This window comes from Monodon monoceros, unplaced genomic scaffold (assembly GCF_005190385.1).
Source record: "Monodon monoceros isolate NGI ecotype Baffin Bay Population unplaced genomic scaffold, NGI_Narwhal_1 Super_Scaffold_20, whole genome shotgun sequence".
NCBI classification, from domain to species: Eukaryota; Metazoa; Chordata; class Mammalia; order Artiodactyla; family Monodontidae; genus Monodon; species Monodon monoceros.
In genome coordinates this window covers 123,873,970-123,887,003 of record NW_021703777.1, presented here as the reverse complement: position 1 = coordinate 123,887,003, position 13,034 = coordinate 123,873,970, and the positions used below count along the sequence as shown (strand labels likewise).

General features: G+C 40.8%; 1 pseudogene; it reads left to right on the top strand.

Annotated features, from left to right (window-relative positions):
- The first annotated feature begins 8,120 nt into the window (after positions 1–8,120).
- LOC114902308 lies at positions 8,121–9,220 on the top strand (annotated as a pseudogene).
- The last annotated feature ends 3,814 nt before the right edge of the window (positions 9,221–13,034 follow it).

The window sequence follows — 13,034 nt, the reverse complement described above, 5'->3', positions numbered from 1 at the left end:
CCACTGGACCACCAGGGAAGTCCCAAACATGTTGTGATTTAGATTCACCACTACCATTGTACTGGGGACTTGCTGAGTGTTTGACAGTTACCCAGCATAGAGCTAGACTCTATGGAGGGCTAGGAACATGCCCTCAAAGAGATACATATTTGGAAAGATACATAATACGTACATGAAACAATAAAGGTAACCTGACCACAAATATAAATACCACAATAATTTGGAGATAGGAAATTCTGTTAAATGCTAAAATAGGTTAAACAGGTTTCATAAAAGAAATATAATGATTAAGACCAGGAGAGGTAGAAAGAAAGAAGTGGAGACTGTGGGGAAGACTGAGTTGGGGAGGGTGCCTAGAGAATCTGCACAGGGAGCAGGAAGGGGAGCAACTAACAATTATTGAATGTTTTCTGTGCACGTGCCAGGCACTGCACTAATCATTTTATACCTAATATGTCATTTCCTTCTCGCAGCAAACCTGAGAAGTAGGTATTATTATTTTTACCCAGATCTGAATGACGTGAAAAACTGATGTTCAGAGCGATTAAGTAACTTGCCAAAGATCATAAAGCTTTTGAGAGGCAGCACCAGGATTTGAACCCAAACAGTCTACCTGCATAGTTCATGCTTTTAAGGACATCACTCAGCTAACTCATTACAAAGTCAGGATCATGGACCCAGTCAGGAATTGTATCAGTGACTTGAGTCAGTTGGCACTCAGTAGATTCTTGAGAAAGAAAATGAGGGCAAAAAGGATTCCACATGCTAAGGCTTATTTCAGACAGCAGAGAACTAAAAACTTACTTTAAAATATGTGGCATGAGGGCTTCCCTGGTGGCGCAGTGGTTGAGAGTCCGCCTGCTCATGCAGGGGACACGGGTTCGTGCCCCGGTCCGGGAAGATCCCACATGCCGCGGAGCGGCTGGGCGCGTGAGCCATGGCCGCTGAGCATGCACGTCCGGAGCCTGTGCTCCGAAGCGGGAGAGGCCACAACAGTGAGAGGCCCGCGTGACGCAAAAAAAAAAAAAAATATGTGGCATGGACTTAAATGTAAAATTATAAAGCCTTGAGAAAAATATATAGGAGAAATTTTCAGGATCTAGGGGTAGACAAAGAGTTCTTACACTTGACACCAACAGCAGAATCCATAAAAGGAAAACTTAGTAGATTGGGTCTCTCAAAATTAAAATTTTTTTCTCCAAAATACTCTGTTAAGAGGATGAAAAATCAGTCTACAGACTGAGAGAAAATATTTGCAAACCACATATTCAACAAAGAACTAGTATCTAGACTATACGGAGAACACTCAAAACTCAACAATTTTTAAAAATCAAACAATTCAGTTAGAAAATGGGCAAAAACCATGAACACATTTCCCAAAGAGGAAATACAGATGGCAAATAAGCACATGAAAAAATGTTCAACATCATTAGCCATCAGGAAAATAATGCAGATTTAAGCCACAATGAGATATCACTACACTACTGTCAGAATAGCTAAAAAAAAAAAAAAAAAATAGTGGCAACACCAAATGCTGGCAAGGATGTGGAGAAACTGGATTGCTCATACATTGCTTGTGGGAATGTAAAATGGTCCAGCCACTCTTGAAAACTGTTTGGCAGTTTCTTATAAGACTAAACACGCAACTACCACAAGGCCCAGCAATTGCACTCTTGGGCATTTAGCCTAGAGAAATGAAAACTTATGTTCACATGAAAGCCTGTATACAAATGTTCATAGCGGCTTTACTCATAGTAGCCAAGAACTGGAAACAACCCAGATGTCTTTCAATGAGTGAACAGTAAACAAACTGCACTACATCCATACCATGAAATATTACTCAGCAGTTAAAAAAAACTATTGATACAAACACAAATCTCCAAGAATTCATGCTGAGTTTAAAAAGCTGATACCGAAAGGGTATATACTGTATGATTCAATTTACATAACATTCTTGAAATGACAAAATTATAGAAATGGAGAATAGATTAGTGATTACCAAGGGATAATGAGGGGGTTAGGGAAGCACTGAAGTGTATGTGACTGTAAAAGGGCAACATGAGGGATCCTTAGTGATGGAAATGTTATATATCTTGATTGTATCAATGCCAATGATATTATACGTGAATGTATCCTACAATAATATTGAACTATAGTTTTACAAAATGTTACTATTTGGAATACCGGATAAAGGGCGCACAGGATGTCCCAGCATTATTTCTTATAACTGTATGTGAATTTACAATTATCTAAACATGAAAAGCTTAATTTTAAAATACATAGCCACCTGGAAAAGAATTTAAACACTAACATATTCTTAGAAAGTAACCTAAAAGGTAAAGAAATCTCCCTATGTTATTCAGCAGAGCCACATGAATGAAAAATTCACCTGGCCTAAGGCGGTGCAGATGTATACATTCCTAAGACCTCCGCTCTGCTGCAGGAAGGCCCACCCTTTCACCACTAGTAGAAACAAGAGGCTAAGGAGGGTTGCAGAGGTGGGAAGAGAAAAGGAGAACTGAAAAATTAAAAAAAAAAAAAAAAAATGGAGTGGTTCTTTTTAGAGCCCTTTATAAATATTCTCTGTCACCTGGCTTTCTGTTTTCCATCTAAGTGGCTGAAAGGAATTAACGACTATGCCCTTTCTATGGTAGAGACTCACCAGGGCCCTGAGGGCGGGGGAAGAATCTGAGTCTTGCCTCACATCAGCCAAATCTTACCTAATCTCTCACACATATTTCTCCCCTCCAGTCCCGAGGCTTCGCCCTGAATGCCCTCCCCACCCTCCCAGAGGCCCATCCCCCTAGCAGCCCCACTACCCAGAACAGAGCATCCATGCAGACATCTAATATATCACTGACTGACTTCTAATCATGGGTCGAGCCCACTAGGTCACTCTGTAACATTCATCTTAGTTTTAAAAACATGAGAGGGACATTGTTGGCAAAAATCCAGGAGTAATGAATTCTATGTTCTAGAAACAGAGAAACTGAACTATTTCAGTTTGAAAGGAAGAGCTGGCAGAAAACCAACAGAGCAAAGTCCTCTGGGGGGAAAAGAAAGCAGGCTGGTTAGTTAACTTGTAGGTCTGTAAGGTGGGCAGATTTCTTTAAAAAGCAAACAAAGCAATTTTAGACTTGAGAGACTTAATTGGCATACAAGGCCAAGAATATGAATAATGTTATATAAAAACCTTGCTCAAGTGAGAATTCTGCAATCGAAGCATTCTGACTCTAATAGCTAAAATTTAAGGGAGAAGAATATAGAAAAGGCTGTTTATTTTCCAGTCATATATTATAATATATACCATTCATGGTATCAAGATTTAAATCTCATCTTTTGTTTTCATCATCATGGCAAGAAAAGTTTGATGCTTTTCAGAAGTTCGATGTCTAAGAAAACAAAAAGTTAAGCTGCTTTTGTAGGTTACAGACAGTGCTAGGATATTAGAATGCATTTGTTCTTCCCTCCATAAAATGAGAAACTTCATCTATGCATATAGTAAAATTAGGGAATTAATAGTGGCTTAATACAATTCCAGATCACTTTGGTAGTGAATAAGGAATAGCATATACTAATAGAATTCAAAGAAAATTAAAAATCTATTTGTTTTAACCCTTTCCTTTTCTTATAACTCTCTCAGTCCACCTAAAATATTATCAGTGAAAAGAAAGAAAGGCACACAGGAAGAAAAACAACAAAGCAAGAGCCTGAGGAAACTATACCTATGTCATCCTCTTTCAAATTATAAGTTTCATTGTAAGTATCATTGGATGGACAAAGATTTATGTATAAAAATGCCCATTTCTGGGTTATTAATTTCATTACAGCAAAAAATGGGAAACAATCTAATGTCCAAAAATAGGAAAATGTTTAAGTATTTTATGGTGTGTTGATATGGCGGAATGTTTTGCAGCCATTTAAAGAAGTCATATTTTCAAATAGCAAAAATTAATCGTGGGAATAAGGAGGAAAGGGAACTTTCATACAATGCCAGTAAAAAAGTGAATTGTTACAGCCTTTTAGGAAAGTAACCTGGCAATATCTATTAAAATTAAAGATACATTATCCAGACAAAGAACCTGATGTAGATAAAGAATATTAAAAAAAACAAAAGCAGGACTTCCCTGGTGGTGCAGTGGTTAAGAATCCGCCTGCCAATGCAGGGGACACGGGTTCGAGCCCTGGTCTGGGAAGATCCCACATGCCGCGGAGCAACTAAGCCTGTGCACCACATCTACTAAGCCTGCGCTCTAGAGCCAGTGAGCCACAGCTACTGAAGCCCACACTCCTAGAGCCTGTGCTCCACAACAAGACAAGCCACCGCAATGAGAAGCCCACGCACCACAACGAAGAGTAGCCCCCACTCGCCACAACTAGAGAAAGCCCGCGCACAGCAACAAAGACCCAATGGAGCCAAAAGTAAATAAATAAATAAATTAAATAAAAATTGGGTTTGTTTAAAAAAAAATTTAAAACAAAAGCAAAAGCAGGTGAGGCCTATGCCATGGAATCCTCTTATACAAACGCAGAATACTTTTCATGGAAGTAATCCCAACTGAAAGAGCCTACTTCCAACTCCCTAACCACTCATAATGTCACTGGGGTCCACCACTGTGGGATCCTCAAGCCTTGCCTTTCTCTTTAATCCCAGCCCTATGGGTAATACTATCTCTCATTTGGCAACCACTCAACGATGTTCAGGGACCACCCATATTGTTCAGCCCCCTACACACTTCCCTTTCTTCACTGCTTCCTCCCACCCACCACATATTAATTGCCAAGTCTGGTTAACTCTGAATTTATGATACGTCTCCCACTTGTCCCTTCCTCTTCTTCCTATACCATCTATCCTGACTCAAGACTGTATTACATATCACTTGATTATCCAATGATAAAACTGGTTTTCTTTCCTCCTTAGCCCTCCCTGCTCCAATTTATTTTACACACTGTGACCAAAGCAATCCTTCATGAAACTCTGACCATGATACTCTCCTGCATAGAGCACTTGATGCCTCCTCTTTGGGTAGAGAGCAAACCTCAGCATCCTCAACACAACACTCCACGTCCTCAAGCACCTGGCTCTAAACATGGCCTGAACTTGCAGCCCCAGTACCTTTGTGTGTTGAATGGTATGCTGTGTTGAATAGTATCTCCCCAAATTCATGTCCACCTGGACCCTCAGAATGTGACCTTTCTTATTAGGAAACGGGGTCTTTGCAGATGTCATTAGTTTAGATGAGATCTTGCTGGATTAGTGTGGGCCCTAAACCCAATGACTGACTTCTCATCCTAATGAGAAGGCCACATGAAGACACAGAGAGACATACAGAGGGAAGAGGGCCATGTGAAGATGGAGGTAGAAATGAGAATGATGCAGCTACAATCCAGGGAATGCCAAGGATTGGCAGGAGCCACCGGAAGCTAGGAAGAGTCAAGGAAGTATTTCCTGGAAACTTCAGCAGGAGGTGATGATACCTTGATAGTGGACTTACACCTTCCAGAGCTATGAGAGGATAAAGCGTTCTTTTAAGCCACCAAGTCTGTGATAACTTGTTACAGCAGCAATTGGAAACTATGCTAAAACCCATGGGAAGGGCGGCAGGGTCAGGCACTAGGCAGGTGCCATTTCAAAGAGCAGGGCATCTGTGACAAAGAGCAGCCCCTGTTTTGGCGCTCAGGACTGCTGAGGCTCTCCGCAGGCACCTAGACGCCATCCCAGGCAAAAAGCAGGAACTGGGAGTTGAACTTTCATGGAAGACACAAAAATACAGTTAATAGGAAATTTTTTTTTTTTTGCGGTACGCGGGCCTCTCACTGTTGTGGCCTCTCCCGTTGTGGAGCACAGGCTCCGGACGTGCAGGCTCAGCGTCCACGGCTCACGGGCCCAGCCACTCCGCGGCCTGTGGGATATTCCCGGACCGGGGCACGAACCCGTGTCCCCTGCATCGGCAGGCAGACTCTCAACCACTGCACCACCAGGGAAGCCCCAGTTAATAGGAAATTGAAGAGCATTCCTGCCCACAACCCAGCTGGGTAGGGTGTTCAGGCATAGTTCAGTTATAGTAAATTAAAAACTTCAATATTACAACCCAAAGCTAAATGTGAGACTGTGCTACCCCATACTAATCAATGTTTGGCTATTTTTTTGTTTTCTATCTGTAAGTCATATCACTACAATGTGGTGAATTTGCAGCTTTTACGTCCAGGACCCTCTGATGTTCTTTTATTGTACTCTCTGCTTCATATAGCCACGATTAGTCCTGCAGGTCCGTTAGAAGTCCCTTGGACAATCAAAGAGCAAGTTAATAAGGACCATTGTACCATGTGCTCAGCTTCTTTGGAGAGAGCGAGAATCATGCTGTGGATTGGTATTAAGGCTAGTGACGCACTTATTACATGCACAGAGAACAGTGAGATCAAGGAGGTGGGAGTGGGGAACAGACAATCCAGGTGGAGGCCTGGCTCCCTGCCCTCTGCCTCACCCCTTCTGGCCCTGGCAGGGAAGAGCTTATACTGGTGGACCAGCTCAGCCATCAGGCAGGAACAGGAGTCAGGCCCAAGCCTAGTCAGGCAAGACTTGGCCCATCAGCCAAAATCTCTCTTCTCCCCCTTCCCCCACTGCCATCCAAGTAAAGTGAATCTATTTACTTAAGGTTAACTTTTGTGCATTCAAGGAAAAGTATTCAAAAGTTACTTTGGTTTTGAAAAATTAATGCTTGACTTTACAAAATCAAAACCCAAGGAGATTTTCCTGTAAGCTTATAAATTTATAAAATTTTATAGATATAGCTAAATTTAAACAACCCCTTGTAAAGGGGCTTTTAAAAATATATATATTTATTTTTGTATTTGACTTGGCTGCACCGGGTCTTAATTGCCGCATGCAGGATCTTCGATGAGACGTGCGGGATCAAACCAGGGCCCCCTGCATTGAGAGCACAGAGTCTTAACCACTGGACCAGCAGGGAATTCCCTCTAAGGGGACTTTTGATGAATGTTTGGTCACAGTTAATTAACCTACTTTAAATATTTTAACTACATTTATAAATTTAATATATTCAATTTATTTTTTTTTAAGTTCTTCAGTTGTCTGACCAAAACACAAACCAAAACCAAAAAACACTTTCCAAGTACTTAAGTAATTCACATATATCTAATAAATTAATCTTATAAATATGTTAATTTTAAGTTTTTTAAATGTCTAATAGTGTATTTACATTTGAAAAATTTCCACTTAAAATCACAAATGTAAAGCAATTACTTAGTTACACATTTTAAATAAGCATTACACATACAACGTGTCATTCCAATAGGTCGTATTCTCCTAAACATTATAAAAACTTAAAACACTAAATATACAGATTCCTTTACACAAAAATACTAATACCATGTGTGTGATTTTTAGAACACTACTATATTTAATTGTAAGCCTTCTCAATGTTTTAAAAAATGCTTATTGCTTTAAAAAAAGTTTATCTTCTCAAATTCTTTTGATGATATTTCTAAAGCTGGTTGAATTGCATATGAGGTCTGGAGCCACGAGTATCTCGGGGAATTTTTCTCATACACCACTACGAAGATGAGTCCCTTTATACTGCTAATATATCATAAACTACAAAACTTAAAAAGGGAGCTGACACCAGCCTCCAACAGGGCCTCCGACGATGCTCTCCTCCTATTAGTCACTTCCCTGTGTAGACACTTCTACTCTGAATGAGGCTGACCTGTAATCAATAGGATATTGTGGAAATGATGGAGAGTGACTTCTGAAGCTAGGACATAAAAGACATTGCTTCTTCTACCTTGCACACTCTTGGATTTTTTTTTTGTGGAGGAAGCCAGCTACTCATGCAGCCCAGGGAGCCGTCTACGTGGTAAGGAACTGAGTCCTCCTACCAACAGCCAGCATTAACTTGCCATGTGTATGAATCACCCATCTGGGAAATGGATTCTCTAGCCCCAGTCAAGCCTTCAAAAACTGTAGCCCTGGCCAACATATTGACTGCGACTTTAAGAGGGACCTGGACTCAAAACTAAGCAGCCTCACCCTTCTACATAGTCATGCTGAGCTAGAGCCCTGGGCTGGAATCCGACCTCAGCCTCAGCCTTGCCGGACCATGGACCTTCCCAAAGTGAGCGAGCTTTGAACCCTAATGAAGATGTGTAAGCAGGATGCCAGTGTCCTGAACACTGAAGAAATGCACTTCCTGAGGGAGCGGGTGGAGGTCATTGGAGGAAAAATACCACCTGCTACTCATAAAACTAAATCAGCACATACCAAGAAAGAAAAACCAGATAGTGAGAAATCAGAGGAAAACATAAAGACAGATGAAACATCAAGTGAGGAAAGTGATCTAGAAATTGAAGGTGCGATTGAACCAGACACGGTTGCCCCCTCAAGAAATGGGAGATGAAAATGTTGAGATAACTGAGGGGATGATGCATGAGGCAAAGGATAAAAATGTGGCTGCCATTGAGGCCCTAAATGATGGTGAACTACAGAAAGCCATTGACTAGTTCACAGATACCATCAGGCTGAATCCTTGCTTGGCCATTCCATATGCCAAGAGAGCCAGTGTCTTCATCAAATTACAGAAGCCAAATGCTGTCATCTGAGACTGTGACAGAGATATTGAAATAAATCCTGATTCAGCTCAGCCTTACAAGTGGGCCGGGAAAGCGCGCATACCTCTGGGCCATCGTGCAGAAGCAGTCCGTGATCTTGCCCTTGCCTGTAAACTGGATTATGATGAAGGTGCCAGTGCAATGCTGAAAGAAGTTCAACCAAGGGCCCAGAAAATTGCTGAACATCAGAGAAAGTATGAGGGAAAACATGAAGAGCGAGAGATCAAAGGAAAAAGAGAAAGGCTTAAGAAGGCTCGGGAAGAACATAAGAGAGCCCAGAGGGGGGAATAAGTCAGAAGACATCAGAAACTCAGTGTGGCTGTTTTTCCGTGGCTTTCCTGGGCCGACACCTGGTAACTTTCCTGGAGGAACGCCTGGAATGGGAGAGGGTATGCCTGGAAGGGCAGGAATGCTTGGGCTCAATGAAACGATTAGTGATCCAGAGGTTCTTGCGGCCACGCAGGATCCAGAAGTTATGACGGCCTTCCAGGATGTGCCCCAGAGCTTGGCAAATATGTTGAAATATCAGAGCAACCCAAAGGTTGTGAATCTCATCAGTAAATCTTCAGCCAAATTGGGAGGTGAAGCCTAAGGCCCTTCTGACAGATAAAGCCCATGAAGGAAAGATCACCTAGTGGATGTCGCAATCATACAAACCAGTGTACCTCTGACCTTCTCAGGAAGAAAGCTACGGTGCTTTGAAAATAATCTCTCTCCCTCTGTCCCAAATGCAGTTGAAACAATTTACAGTGGTTTGCTATTAGAACAATCATTCAGATAACATTTTCCTACTGGGAATTAAAAGCTTTATAAACACTTTTTAAACCTGAAAAATATTAAAACAACAACAATTAAGCCCTTCCTGCTGAAAAACAAAACTCACTAAGCTGTTCCCAAATTCCCGATCCACAGAAACTGTGTAAGATAATAAACATTTATATTGTTATTAATATAAATTTTGGGGTAGTTTGTTATGTAGCAGCAGATAACTAACATCCCTAAATCCAAATCATATCATTAGCTAATTTTCAAGCCTCAATAGTTCTTAGAAACCTCCAGTCAGGTGACTACACCATTGCTTGGATTCAACTATTTATCGTTTCATCTCATCCTCAACATTTTTTTTTATTCTCTCTATCTGTTGGGTCCACAGTCATACAGAAACTTTAAAGTATATCTAATTCTGCTTCTCATAAGCCTGTTCCTGACTCTATCACAAATTCAAGGAACTACATTCTACTGCCACCTATCATCACAGCATCCTCCACTGGACCAGATTGAAAGTTTATATTTTAACAATAAAAGATGGAAGCATCTTTTCCAGAAATCCACTGCTGAAATACCCAAGAAGTCTAATAAACATCTCAGACTTAACATGGTTAAAAAAGAGCTCCTGATTTTCCTCTCCCCTAGCCTACTCATCCCAGGCTTCCGCAGCTCCGTAAATGACAGCATCACCCATCCAGATGCTTATAGGAAAAACCTAAAAGTCATTCTTGATTCCTCTCTTCTTCTCACACAATCAACAATGGGTTCCCTCAGCTTCTACCTCCAGAGTATATCCTGAATTTGTTGACTTCTCTTCATCTCCATATCCTATCTCCACACCATCTCCAATCTTTCATCTCCATCTCCTTAGCCTAGACTATGCCATCATCTTTCACCAGGACACTGCAAAGATCCTCCTAACTGTAACCCCTGTTGCTTTTCTACATACACATTCATGTACAGGTCTTTGTGTGAGTCCTTTTTCATGTTTTGAATTGAGGTAAAATCCACATACGATGAAATGTACAGATTCTAGGTGTACAGTTCAAATGAGTTTTGATAAACATGTATACTCATGTAATCAAGATGAAGTACATTTCCATTACCCTAATAAATTCCCTACTAACCCCCTTCCAGTCAGTCTCTACCCCCTAGAGGTAACCATTTCTGATTGTTATTCCTCATAAGAGGGTTAGTATAGTATACATGCTTTTGTGTCTGCCTGATTTTGTTCAACACAATGGTTTTGAGATTCATCTATGCTATTGCATGTATCAGCCATTGTTTTTATTGCGGAATAGTATTTTATTTGTATGAACATATCACAGTTTGTTTCTCCATTCAACTTTTGATTGACATTTGGGTTATTTCCAGCAATTCCATTCCGAGGTATTTACCCAGGAGAAATGAAAGCATATGTCCACAAAAAGACAACAATCACCTGCTTCCTCTCTTGATCCACTAAATCCATTCTCCAGATAGAAGCTAGAGGGATCTTTTAAATAAATTACTCAAATCCCATCCCTCCTCTGCTTAATACCCTTCAGTGACTTCCCATTCCACTTAGGAGAAAATACAAACTCCCTACCACAGCTTGTGAAACACAGACATCACTGATTCTCAACCCTGGCGGCACAGAGGAATCCCCTGGGAACTTTTGTTGCTTGGGCTCCACCTCAGATCAAGTGAATCAGAATCTCTGGAGGAGGGTCCACATAGTTTTTAAAGCTCCCCAGGACATTCTAACAGGCCTCCAGGTTTGCAAGGCCTTGCCTGGTGACCTGGCCTGTGGCTCTCCCACTTTATCTCATGCCACTCTCCCCGCTGGGTGCTGTAATCCAGCCACGCTGGCCTCCTTTCAGCCCTGTGAACACAGCGATTTTACCCCTACCTCAGGGGCTTTGTACTAGTGTTTCTTCTGTCTGGAATGTTCTTTAGATCTTAGTGTAACTGGTTCTTGTGATTCAGGTCTCAGTTGAAATGTCGCCTGCTTAGAAGGACTTTTCCTGCCCACCCAACCTAAATGAGCCGCTCTGGAGCATGTCACTTGTTCAAATGTTCTATATCACATTTATGTCCAATACTGTCCTGTTCAAGCATTTTTCTTTGTGTTTTTTGTCTGTCTCCCCCCTCTAGACTGTAAATCCCATGAGAACAGGGACATTGCCTGCCTTGTTCTCCACATACCCTTAGTATTTATAATCATGCCTGGCACATAATAGAAGTTTCAGAAATATTTGTTGGAAGCATGAAAGAATACGCGTATAAAATGTACATATTACCTGGGAGAGACGGCAAAAGTCCACAAGGGGTCTTCTTTCTTCCTTTCCCCCAGGTGTTACCATGAGGAGGTTGATTTACAGGAGAATGGAAAGACTCTAAGGGGATTAAACCCAGATACTCAGAGTTCATTAGGTCCTAAAAGGCAGAAAGATTGTTTTCGGCTTCTAGTATCTTAACTTCAGTCCTAACCTGAGGCTGTTCACATTGTAGATACTCAGTAAATATATTTCTATTAGCAGTGAAGTGACTATGATCTGCTTGGAGGGGCTAGAGGGGATGTGGGAGGAGGTGATGGGAGGTGGAGTGTGTAAGTAGGGATTAGGGGATCATGAGAAAAGGAGACAGAAATATATTTATGCCTTTATATTTACTTAAGGGAGCTGTCACCAATTCAAAGCATGAAATTCAGTTTACTCTAGCCAATTGGATCTCAAAACACTGTCCTATTCTACACGTAGTTTCTCTCTGTAAGCAAGGCAGTATGTTAAAACAGAGTTTTAAAGAAATTTTAAAAGAAAGGAGAGAAAAAGGAAAAAGTGATACAGGGAAGAAGAAAGGAAGGAACCAGGAAGAACGCAGGAAGATCTTCTTTGCGCTACACACAGTACTAGGCACGTTCAGGGATTTACTTATTTATCGCAACCCTATGTGAAATAAATATAATTATACTCATTTTACTGATGAGGAAACTGAATGAAGCTTAGAGAAAAGTAACTTCCCTTTTAAATATTCATACCACTTAACTGTTAAAATAGATAAAAATATTCAAGATATACACAGCAAATATGCAGATGACATTGACATTGGAAATGCCATCTGACGTAAGCAAATAGGTCAAAGATTCAAATTAGTCTTGTCAGGCTAGAACACTGGATTAAAACCAAGGGCTAGATACAATGTAGTGGATAAACTAAATCTTGCGGTCAGCTACACAGGTACAGAAAGAAGGAGCCCTAGTTTGGCTGGAGTTTGTCTAAAAACATCTTATTTGGTTGACTGCTAGTTTAATATAAGCCAATAGTAGATGCTAAAAATGTGAAGAGGACAACCCCTAAGTATCTCTTGACAGTTCTTACCTTAAACGACTTCTTTTCAGTATTTACCGCTGGAGATAGTTAAAAAATTCTCTTCTCTCCTGGCTTCTGTTACATCTGATTATCTTTCCATCTCTGAAGCAGATCCTCATTAATACTAACACTAATAAGACAATAGCCCTCATTTATTAAGGTTCTGTGCCAACTACACAATTACTGTATTTAACTCCCTCTTAATAGCACTTAATGAAATAGCATAATTATTTCCATCATCTTATAGATGAGAAAACTTAGGTTTAAAACATCTAAGTGGTTTTCTCA